We start from the raw sequence: 13,171 nt of genomic DNA on the forward strand, positions 1-13,171 counted from the left end.
CTCTTTCGTATATTAGTACATTTTTTAAAAATCCACGACGCCAATGTATCCGTTTAATCGCGAAACTTCCACAGAATGGATGTTTTTCGCTGAGCAAGTCGCGCGATGTTTAATGGTAATTGGTATATTCGAACGACGTAATCTTGGTCAGCCTTTTATTAAAGCGATATCATGCAAAGAAGTGGCAAAAGAGCAAGATCAAGAGGGAAAAGAGGGAAAAGATGGTATTTAGATACAGATACAGTTCGTTAGGCGGTGGCATTAAAGTTTCCTAGTTTTCTCTTTAACCTGTTCGCCAACTAAGGGAAACAAACTTAATAACGCCTTTGATGAAATTTGTTCGGTTAATTTGCTCAATTGCTTGATGCTGACCAATGAATTACGTGATTAGGATAGTACATACTGGTTTCAACCCCGATAATATGAGGATCCTTTAGGTATACGTTTGATCCTCTTATTTTACTGATCCTCTATAATCTGTATTATGGAATGGATATTATTGATTAATGAATATTGAATTTGTATTCAATATAAAAGTACATGATACAAATCACGATAAAGAAGAAGAGATATATCGATATTATTAGCTTTGTGTATTTTATTCTGTATTTTACAGATTGTAGGTTAGAATTATTATGGAAAGTCATGTTCTACTGTTTAATTCCTGCATTCCATTTTTTAATTTAAATCGAATCTTTTTATATTTACACGAAGAACAAAAGATATATCTTTAAAAAATATTCAGTATATATAAAAAACACTGAAAATGTACGAATATATGTTGAAACTTCCTTTTCTTTTTGTTATAGGTATGTCTGAGGATCAACAAATAATCTTATGTAATTTATGTAAGTAGTATCATATCGATATTTATTATTTAACGAAGCGAAAGAATCGTTAGCAAGGAAGATTATATTATTGTATTAAAATTACATCAGTATATAAAAGTTTAAATTAAAAGTTTAAGCTGAAACATAATTAGAACCCTGCAAGGAACTTAAAAATCCCACTAACTATTTACCTATATCTTAACTTCAAATCTTATTTCTCAACAATTCTTTACAAAGCTACCTTCGCATTTCTACTTGAAACTGCTCAATCCCAAGAAAGCATCCACTGCAACGCATCTTTTACTAGACCATAGCAATAAAATTTTTTTATTCTACAATAGAAGCATAATATCTCTCTGCAATAGAAGCGCAATCTTCATTCTTGAAAAAGAAACCAATAAAGAAAGAAAATGAAACTCACTGCCGTGTCTTCGCGCGGTACCATCACGCTTGTCAGTGAACGAAAAAAGTAGAGATAGCGATGGGTTCAAACACGTCGCAAGTAAACTTGCAAAATTTCAAAATCCTTAAACTTTCAAACTCTGAAATTCTAAACTTCCGAGATTCAAACATTGGAAAATTTCGTAACTTGAAAATTCTTGAAAATTCAGTAAAGTTGTTATCGAAACTTGCGATTACCCGAACGAATCATTATATCTTACGAGTAACATTCGAATTCTATTGCAGCAAACCTTAAACATTGAACTCGAATTATTAAATTATCGAGTATTTATTATTCGGCACAGCAAACTTGATCCCATCGCTAGATGTTAAGGAAGGAGGTTGGAGGTCGCAAAGGGTAAAAACACTTAGGAGGAACTGGAACAGTATGAGAACAGAGTTTTCGAGCCCATGGCAGCCGGCTGCATGCAGGCGGACTTTTCGAGGCCATCAGAGCCGCTTTTTAGCTAGCCACGGAAGACAAAAGTGCTTTTAATGTTTTAACGAGCGGCGCTGAACCATTGTTCCCCTGTTCGTGGCTCGCTTTCGGTTCGCTTCGCGGCGATTTCGAATGCCGAAACGTTTTTACGGCCTCTTCTCTCGTCCGCCGTCTTTCGCTGTGGCAACTTATTTTCCTGTCGCTCCTGTTATTTTTTTTCCTTCTCGTTTTAGTTTGCTTTTTTCTTTAGTGTTTTTACAGGAACGTTGAAGGGACTCGCGTGTGTCACATTAGTCGACAATTTAAAGAGTTGCCCGCGAACGAGGCAATTTCGTGTAGCGCAATTCTTCTTTCTAGCTTCTCGTATTTTTAAGGATCGTTTTTATGTGACACGGAAATTATAAGTCATGGAAATTGTAATTAATTGCGGATATACTTGCACATTTTTCGAATATTTCGTTCGAACAAAATAATGTTGTTCACATTAATCGATTAGTAAAATAAACGAATATAGTTATGCCCCGTTCAGTGTCACGATTTTGAATAATGAGACGTACATTGTAGATTATAAAATTAATTAAGAATTCATTTAATTAATTAACCATAAAAATTTGCCACATTTAGCTTTCTTATTCGAAGTATCTTTTCCTCGATATAACTCAATAATAATAATTTAACCGTACATAACAACTATCGAAACATCACATCTTAAATATGAGAAGTCTGAGGTTGAGTTTACGAAACTACTGAACGTACAGATAATTTATGTATAGATATAGAACATTTCTGACAATTCTTCTTACTGAACAAATTATGTAGGTCTATTTGCGTGAATGCGTATATCGTAATACTGTCGAAAGGTAGACGCAACACAAATACCCAGTTATAAACAGAATGGAGAGAATAAGTAAGATAGAATCGGTGCAGTCTCTGGAACACCAGCTCAGTAGCACAGGGTAAATATAATATCACTACCATTCGACTTCAAAATAACAAAAAGAATGCGAAATATACGCTATATCGATATCATGATTCTTAAACAACAATTTACGACTTCGAAGAATTAAAATCGAATTATTCTATTTTATTCCATTTTACATAAACTCCTTTCAATTCATATTTTTCTTCTTTTCTCATTCTCTCAATTCCACTTTCCAATGCCACTTCGGCTAATGGTAAAAAAGTAGTGAGATCTTCATCGCATTAAAATCTCGGAACAAAACCGCGGTTACGGAATATTCCAATTCCCATCGGTGGTTAGAGCACGTGCGCGGAACATCGGCGTTCTTTGGGACGAAAATTAAACGAGATATTCTGGCGGTTGAAAACGCGAAATCACGGTATACGCGTGTTTCTTTCGCTGTATAATTAATTGAAAGACAAGGTTGCCACAACGCAACAACGTTGACAATCTGCTGGTACATGTAACAACTTATTAGAAATTGAATAACGTTCGAATACTTTTGTCAGCTGGTAGATGACGTTTATAAGAAATCCCATGTTTAGCTATCTAACATAACTATCAAACTATCGAAAGGATTACCCGGTAGAAACAGTGTAGTACGCTTTCACGCAACGAGATAGTGTCGCGTGGCGGGCAGCCTTTAAACGCTTATCGATGACCGTGTACGGTCGTGGCTGGTTCGAACAAAGGCGAAGAGAAACCATAGCACGAGCTAGTGTCGCGACACTCGGCCGCGATCTATTCTGGTTCGACCATGGTCGGTACATCGATTTTTCCGGAAGCTCGATAGAAATGGCCGTAAAGTGGAACGGCGTCGTTGAAACAAGCTTAGAGTGTCGTTAAACGCGATGCAACTTCTGTTGCTAATTCCTAGCTTTTCTCTACGCGGTATACACCGTATGGGATATTAGATTGTATAGTTCCGGTAAGCTCACGGTAAAGCTCAGCGTAGAGAAATTTGATACACGTAGTAATATGTCGAATCATTATTGTGAACTATACAGCGCGTTGAAATTCTCGCAGAAATAGTTACATAATTCTAATATTTCTCTTGCAAACATAATTGCATGAAACGTAATTACATGTTTCTGGCTTCAAATTTAATTTTAATACGAACAAATTTAATAAATTTGTCTAAAGAGATTAAAGAACGAGAGTATGGACGTACAATGTCGTTTTATTTACATTAAATGGTTACAGCATTGTTACAATATCGCGAGATATTCTAATACAGTACAACGTCGTGTGCTGCATTTTAGTCGATTACTCGATTTACTAAACTTCTGGCGAGCTGTTATTATTATGTTTCTATTACAAACTACCGGCAAACGTCATTCCAATTTCAATTATATTAGTAGCCAGCAGAATGGCCGATCGTACGTAGCAATCTACACGTGAATTCCGTCCATTTGATCGGCAAATTATAGATAATGTGGAAAATCAGCGAAATTCTACCATAGGAACGATCCAGACATCCCAACTATTTTATCTCCTATCTATGCGAATAAACGAACTTCCAATGTAACCTGCTATGCTACTAACGGATCACATCACATCGCTATAATCCATCATTTTTCTATCAGAAATATTTCAAAGTTGTAGATGGTCTGCGAAATAGATAGATAAATTGAATTATGCATTTACAACGTACAATATTTGCAAACATTAAATGTCTACGATAGATTTCATAAGTGGCAATTTAACCGGTGGGAAGAAGAACTTTGTGAAACATGATTTAACAGCACAGTGGTGGATCAAGATATCAACGTATCATGCTATTTCCATGCATCCTGCATTACGTGGCCACGCTAATTCGACGTGGAGGTGGCTTTTAACGAGCTTAACGAGAGAGTATCGCGAGGGAGTAGGCAAACGACATTAGCAACAGCTGACGTGTGTTAAGTTGTAATGATTGTTATTGACGAATCTATGGATCAGACGGGTTACGGAGAGAAAACCAGCTGGAGGAAATACCGATCTTGGGACGAACGCTGCAAACGGCCATCCCGTGTTCAAGGGTGACATTTATGAGAGAGATTACGACAAGGGCATCCTACATATTGGATAATTCGCAGTTAACTATTCCAACGCTCTACGCTCGTGTCGTCGTATCACCTAATGAGGATCGTTGCGTGTAATGCACGAATCTGCACGATTGTCGGAACGATGAACTTCGATGAATAGGTCAAAATGCAAATGATATTACGAACATTATACATGAAATATATCTAGATATTTAAGGGTTGAGATACTCTAGGTCTAGAACTTTCTTGATTTACCGATTGAAAGAAATTGTATCATCAAATTACTAAAGTATAAATATGTACTAAATAACATGTACATGGCAATATGGAAGAATTTTGATTTTCTTGTATCTTGCCGCATGAGAAATTACTTTCGTTTGTATTACAAATGCTCAAAGTGATATGATCAAAGCGTATAATGTAGCGTATAGAGCGTATAATCGTCGCCAGAGAAACGGACGATTCGTTTTACAATTACCTTGTAACGAGGTGACAGATGTCTCGCTGACAGAATGAAATCGTTTGGACAGTTTTGGGGAAAAAGGGTGTTAGAACAAGAGAATGAAGAAGTGAAATTAAGGGCAAGTTCTTGAACGATCGAATGCCATGCTACTGGCACGAACTACCGTGAGGCTGGCGCCACACTTCATAAAGTTAGATCGAGATTTCAAAGTTTCACGAACTGTACGACCCCTCTCGAAATCGCGCTCCTCGATAGGCTGCTTCTTCGAATGCCAGGAATGCCCCTAATAGGACGAGTTCCCGCGATAAGTTTTGTTCTCTATTCGCCTACGCGAACATCGTGCCAATCAAACTTTTTCGGCACGAAAGTTGCTTACAAGGTGGGATGCAAGATTCTTTTAAACGGTTTTTCTACCGGCTTCGATCCCACCACCAGCATTTCTCATATGCCCCGCGTCGATAACAGACCTTCTGTGTAAATGTTGGACCAAGTTCGTCCAACCAACGTGTTAGGTTAGTGACGAAATCTGAAGAAGATCCTGTTTCCATCATGGCAAATAACAGCATTCTTCGGTGGAGAATTTGCTGATTTGTTTATTTCCACTGGAACGAAATGCTGATTATTGAGGCATCTATTGTCTGGTAGATTCCTGGTTTACATAATTTATGATCATTAGTTTATTCGAACAGTAATTCTGTAACGTCGTTTACTTTGTTCAAGTACGTTTAAAGGCAATAAAATATTGATCACGGTGACGTCGATCATCTGAATTTCCAAGCAATTTCATTCACAACAATTCCATGCATCAAATGTTAGATTATTCGAATACATATTAATCTCGTAGCATTCGGCGCAATTCTTCGTTTGAATTTCGCGCATAAAGTAATCATAATGAATAAAACATACATCAAGATCGTATTCTTCGCGCTGGAATTGTAATTAAGAAGTATCTGCGTTCCACAACAATAGTAATGTTATTCTCTTTTGCGACGTTGGAATTTCTGTAAGAACTTTGAAAACGAAGGGAAAAAGTCGAAAACGGGCCGAGGAAATATTAAACCATACTGCAAGAAATCTTAACAAGGAGATCTATCTACATATTCATGAAGGAGATGCATACTCTTCTATTTATTAAAAAACTTTCAGAGAAGGTCCGTCTCGTCCTTAACTTCGTTAGATTCAAAGTATAACCACACTCTGCCCTGCTACTTTTCTTTAACAGTACATAAATGCTACTCCTCTTCTTTCGTTACATCTGCCATTTTTGCGGTTTAAACAAGCGTTCGTACATTCGACTATCGATTTTGAAAATATTTACGATCTAACATAGCTATGACGTATACTTTCGGAATAAAAATGTAGAAAACATTGCGAAAGAAAGTTTTGTATTGAATAGGAAGGAAATGCGAGGAAATAAATAATTTTTTTACGTGAAGGTATAAAAACTATAGACATTATTCTCTATTATTCTCTACTGTTACTGGTTTTAAAATATTATATGTGGAAATTTGCTGCTGACTGCTCTCGTACGTGCAGAACTTAATTATTATCGAAATTATTGAAGTAAACTTTAGATGATTTTTTAATAAATTACGCGCAATTTCTGTTTAATTTTTACGAATAAACAGACATAAAACCGATTATTGTTTGTTTACTTCACGAAGTAGCATATTATTAAAATTTGCATCTCTGTTATTAATTCGTAAAACATTTATAGCGATAACAGGCGGGAGGGAAAAATGTTGTTTATTATTATTTAATCTTTTCAATTTCTCCGGCCACTTCACGATATTGAAGTTGATACGATAAAACGCCAATTGTACGGAAACGCTTGGAAACAATTCATTATCGGTTTAATATATCCACGCTAATTTACCAATTATCGATTATTCAAATTAGACTTTCAACCGAACCAAACAGTGAATAAAATTTTTAATGTAATGAACTTTATAGATAAAAGAAACTTACTTTAACTAACAGAATTGCACCAAGAGCTTGGGATTTTTAAAGCGATCAAGTACTTGAAAAATTGACGTCCTAAGCATTGATGACTCAAACTTGTTTATACTTGTATCAAAGAAATCAATTTTACATATGTAATTTGTCTTTTGTTGCCTCAAGACTTCATTACTGTCGTATCAACGAGTTTACGGTCCACCATAAAAAATTGAATGTGTTCAACATCCTCATTTTATTTGAGTAGCGGTAAGATATCGCGGTGGCAAAATAGCCGAAAAACGTTGTCGTAAACCAGTCTGTTAGCGAGAATAATTCAACGATTTCGCGCAACACTGTCAGTTACATTCCCTTACGACTGAGTTCGTGGAATTTCCGAGCTTGCTCGCAAGCGGTGTATAACTTTTGCAGTTGTAATACAGAACTTACAGCTTTTCTTAATATGAAGCTGGAATAATGGTGGTTTTCTCAAGTTTGTGGCAGCATTTTGGCAGGATTTCTTGTAACTCTCTTGCGAAAGGAATTTTCGAAGATATTTTAAAAACATAGACAATTGGAAAACTTTCGTATTATTAACAGTTTGTTATTTGACGATTTTTTATTTTTCAACATGCTTGGTAATGTTTAATTTTTAATTCAGAAATACGAGAATTTTAAGTATTTTCGAAAGCCACTATTTTATTCGGATTTACATATAGATTTGATTTTAGACTTTTCAAATTCTTCTTTTTATTATTTTTCCATTTGTAGATTTAATTTTCAATAGAGTTGAATGTTTTTTTTTTTTTCTTTTAGAAAACATCCAATATATTTTGAGCGAAATATTAAAAATACGATGGTTCTCTCGAAATCGTTAGAATCTTGCTTTTACATTTCTCTGAATTCCTATAAATGTGAATTCATCTCGAGTCCGATTCAAATTCCAAGTTTCCAAAACAATGCATCGATTTTTAACATTTTCAAAGAGGGAAATTTCCATAATTCAGAGAATTCCTAAAATTTCTAAATTTCTACAAAACTATCAAGAATAACGATCTTTTAAAATATTCGATGAAAAATATGCAGATTTTTTGTTAAGTTTAACAAGCGTAGCCACAGAACATATCAAAACGCAAGGTGTTAATCTCGATTCGAATTCATATTCAAAATCGAAAATGCAGTAAAACAAAACTCTCGGAATGTTAAGAATTTTGTATATTTGCAAATTCCTCCAACACTATCAAGCACAATGATCTTCTGAAATATTTCATGATAGCAGTATTAGGTTTTAACTTCACACTCCTCGGGGCTGTTTTCAGTCTTGTAATGTCATATTCCACGTCGTAGATTCAAATTCACGTGCTTCGAATACTTGTTAGTTTTTACGGCTAACCCGGATACGAGCTTTTGCATTTCGAATACGAGGCAGCGAAATCGCGATCTCTGGACTATCATAAACGTTTCTACTGGTTACCTCCGCTGAATCTACCACTCAGCTGTTTAACCCCGGACAACGGACGGCTGTTTCATTCTCTAACGGAATCCCTTGTTCCAAATTCTCTGCGTTCAGCCACTTTCCAAGTTGAACGAGACACCGTTCGAAACTTACCACAAGATACGCTCTATTTACTCTTTTACAACTTGCGGTTTCGATCAGCAGAAACGGTTCTTTATCGATGATTAATTAAATATTAACGAATAGATTGCGGACTTTTTATTCGTTCGCGGGAAATCCAAAGGTAAAAAGATGCATAGGGTGCAGACAATATGCAAAACTATATAAAATATTCCAAGTACTTGTTGTAATATTTAACAAGTGGAATAAATCGCGCGGAAAATTCAGATCCCGCTTTTTAATCGTATTGATAGAAATATGATATTGCATAAAAATGCGCAATCTATAAATTACAATTACAATCTATTTTTTACAAAGTAGCAGCCGTAAAATTCAATTCGTTTTACGCCAGTAATAAAAATGTTGGCAAAATTGTCTTTTGTATCACCTTTATCGTTTTTAAAATTTTTGATATATTGCTTGTCTTGACAATCTTACCTTCGGCATTTACAAAACTTTGTCAAGCGCAGTTTGCGAAACGTCTCCAGTGATATAAATAATTTTGGTAGTTTAAAAAGTTGCAATGTAAATTAATATAATAGTGCGTATGTATATCGATCATACGGTAAGAAGGGGAAAAAATATTATTGCACCGTGTACAGGATAAATGGTTGGGAAATGAAAAATCCACTTTGACAGAAAAACAATACCAAGCACACATCGCTCAGAGCGATGATGATTTTGAAAATATACCGCGTCTGACGAGCATTCACGATTGCCCTATTGGCGGAAATGAGCGTCGATTAAATAAACGGACTAAACGCGACATGTAGCATCAACTAAACGAACAAACACAATACAGAACGACACGTTGGTTCAATGAGCAAACAAAATACAAAATGATGTATCGATCGGAATAAATAGACAAAATGCGACGCAACGTGTCAATCGTGTAAATAAAAACGACACACTTGTAATCGGGAGTTAGTGAACATCGAGAGTTACCTATATTTTATAAATAACTTATTGTTTTTGAAGCGAAGAATGTTTAAACACGAACAAAAGGTATAATACATGATTCGTAATACGAAGAAAAATAGAATTTTAGATGAATAATGTAAAAATAGAGAAATTTTTATACCTATGATTTATGCAATGTACTTTTATAAGATAAAAAATATATGTATAACAAACACTTGGAGAAATAAGTGTAATATGTAAGTAAAAGATTGGTTTTATGAAATAATCTATTAGTAATTTTTAGAGCAACGTAAATATATTACGAATATTAGATCCTCATGATACATTAACTTTCTAATCGTTGGTTAAATTTTTATTTAACTTCCTATGTTATATTATTATTCTATGAAATTGTATAAACGATTCTATTTTTTACGTTAATTTAATTATCACGTAGGACCATAGTTAAGGAAAGTAAGCGATAAATTCAGGTTTATTGCTAGGAGAGGAACCATGTTAAATTTAACTTCGTGAACTAAAATCTACGTAAATATGTAGTTGCTTCATGATTACTATGTTACATAAGACTTGAAACAGCCCTAAAGGGGATATCAAGAGAAATGGCTCATTACGAGCTCTCATAAATCTAGAATATCAGTTACAACATGGTGGAATTCTAATTTTACAACATCGTCTACTTAAATTTCCCTAGAAATATAAACACATACATATATGGCTCAATTTCTTCAGCACATGTCTTATTTTACGTACTTAAACGATCTTAGATGTCTCATTGCTTTTCTCGATTGATATTAATTCATTTCCATTACGATTATGTGAACATTATTGTATTGTATTTATTTATTTATTTCAGCCTGATGGCCTAGAAATTTGGCTTGAATTTGCATAGTTTATAAACATAAAACAAAACTGAAACTAAACTTGCAGATAAATACGATAGCGTAAAAACGTATCAACATGTTGGAACATACATTGAAAACATATCAACATGACTATTATTAATAGAATCATCATTATTCTATTATCTAGACGAATTGTACTGCATATTTAGATTGAAATTAATATTAATGTATCTACGTAATGACACGCTTTGCATATGTAGATCTTATGTTTAGAGGAATAACATTGGTCACTTGCGCAAATGTATTCCACTTACGAATCGTAATCAAAACTAAAGAGATGCATAGATAATGAATATCTATCATGTGGGATTTACTTTACTTCCATGGCAACAACACTATTATATCTATGTACATTTTAATCCTCATTAATAATTATATATATATACACTACTTGTACAGGTATATTACAAACAACTTACGTTAAATCTATTTTTATTCATATGTTAATTTATTTATTTCTGCTTATTATATAATTGTATCTCCAGATTTCAAAGAATCAAAGGTTCTAGAACAGCTGAAATCTACTTCAAATTCACGTCGATCTCCAACCTCGCAAACTCCATCAAACACAATCGCTCAAATCACCTAAAACCTCATTCAAACCTATTCCAATCTCGTTTATGCTTATTCAACCGTACCAAGAGAGCGGTAATAAAGCAATCGGTTGTATCGAAGGTATAAAACTGGAGTCACAGAGAGAAAGAGAAAGAGAAAGAGAGAGAGAGAGAATGAGTGAGTGAGAGAGAGGGTGGGGAAGAATCGAATGCATCGTCGATTCTGTACAAGGTACGTAGCACTACCGACGATTTTCTGTTGCATGCATACGAATGCAAAGTACGGGCCACGCTATTCTGCGGTGCTAATTACTGGCAGCTGCAGTAACCAAGCCTCCTCTTCCGCAACCACCGCTTCTCCTCTTACACGGCATCGTGGCTCGGTTGGCTGCGCGTGTATACGTATAATTTTCGAGCAAACGCGCGAAGGGAAATGCAAAGGCTTGCCTGTATAGCAGTGTATAGGCGTCAAATCTCGCTGCGAGACGGATTCGCCGTCTGACGTTGGTATTAATTCCCTTTGTGCGGATCCCGAGAAGCTGCGTTCCGTCTACCTAAAGTGGTGGATGAAACATCACCCGTACTGGAAGCAGCAAAACGACCAGATTATCGCGTTACGTTCGAACGACTATCAGATTCGATAGATGCGCTTTACCAGGATGTCGAGGTTTTGTTAAAATTGCTTTCGAATGTATTCGTGGATTTATTTGTAAATTCATTGACAGATTATTGGGAGAGAGGTGTTTGTTTCAAGAAATAATTCGAGAATACCATCACGAGTTCAGGAACAATTTTCAAAGAGAAGACACGTCGAGCTACGGATAGTACAGATTTCTCAAAATGATACAAACGACGATACAAAAGTTTCGCTACCAATCTCTTTCGTGATTCCAGCGTCGAAATAAAAATCTAGATTACATATCAAGGTCTAATGGTATCTCGAATTGAGGAAATTCTTTAAGTATAGGCTGTGCTCTTATTATGTACTCGTTATATATCTTATCATTCGATCTCTTGCGAGGGCATGGCGCACCATGTTTCTCTGAAATATTTTCAATCTTCCCGGAAGTTATTTCTGAAAGCAGTCCGTTGAAAATGATTTTCTCAGATTGAAATAGAATAAAAGGTAACGGTGGAATAACGGACGCGACGGACTAACTTACAAAGACCAACGTATAACGGTCCGCTATTGACTTTCAGAATTCTTCTCTTAATTATAACATCTAGAATAACGCGATGGCTACTTTGATTTGCAAATGCATTTCAATGTGCGGATCTAAATATTTGTGATTCGTCGCATTTATATTTCTCCTCGATATTTCAATATCATTCTGTGCTACACAATAGTATGTAAATTAATGTTTTGTGATTAAAATCGTCAAAATTGTGCATATTTTACCGGTTAGATCGGACAAACTTGCACGTTAAGGTTTCAATGATTTGTTTGATGACCTAAACAAATTATCACATCTTATACGAAACCACGAAATGTCCTAATATTTATGAACAGTGGAGTATATCTCTTTATCTTGAGTTTAGTCTACAATTAAAAGAAACACGCAGAGAACATTTGTTCTATCAGACTAAATGCGATAATTAAAGGTACAGGGATGGCTGAAGTAGCAGATAACCAGGATCCATTAATAAACGTCTGTTCGTTCGCAAATTACCTTGCTCACGAGTACCACGAACCACGTGTCACGGCGGAGTAACCGTCCAGAAAAATTACGGCCTATTTCGTGCACCGCTATGTTCTTTTTTTTTCTCTCTCTCGTCACGAAACGAGCAGAGAATCTTCCCTTCCACCCAACTGCTCCTCTTCCAGTAAAATTTACAGTTCTCACGAAGGGTTGCGGCGGCTCATTGCTCGTAAAGCATTATCTACTAATCTGGAAGGTCGAAGCCTTCGTATTTCCCGCTGTTTTGCTGTTTAATCGTGCGCCATCTAAATGACGGCCAACTTAATTAAACTTGGGAAAAAGTTTACGATGGTTTGGAACGGCTTCTGATGTCTTGCTGCTTATTATGGCGGATTTTATACCGTAAAATGGAGAATTTTTCATTGATTTCGATAATATTAGAT

The 13,171-nt window shown here is 35.5% G+C and overlaps 1 protein-coding gene and 1 long non-coding RNA gene across 3 annotated transcripts in view; both read left to right on the top strand.

The window, feature by feature from the left end:
* Nucleotides 1–13,171, top strand: part of Fur2 (furin-like protease 2) — a 416,618-nt gene that overhangs the window by 86,966 nt on the left and 316,481 nt on the right. The gene's annotated exons all lie outside the window — the stretch shown is intronic.
* Nucleotides 815–13,171, top strand: part of LOC139996305 (uncharacterized) — an 85,548-nt gene continuing 73,191 nt past the window's right edge. The window contains exon 1 of the long non-coding RNA XR_011802190.1: nucleotides 815–848. This is a non-coding gene — a long non-coding RNA (uncharacterized lncRNA). The remainder of the gene's footprint in view (nucleotides 849–13,171) is intronic.

Source organism: Bombus fervidus, chromosome 17, assembly GCF_041682495.2.
Source record: "Bombus fervidus isolate BK054 chromosome 17, iyBomFerv1, whole genome shotgun sequence".
NCBI classification, from domain to species: domain Eukaryota; kingdom Metazoa; phylum Arthropoda; class Insecta; order Hymenoptera; family Apidae; genus Bombus; species Bombus fervidus.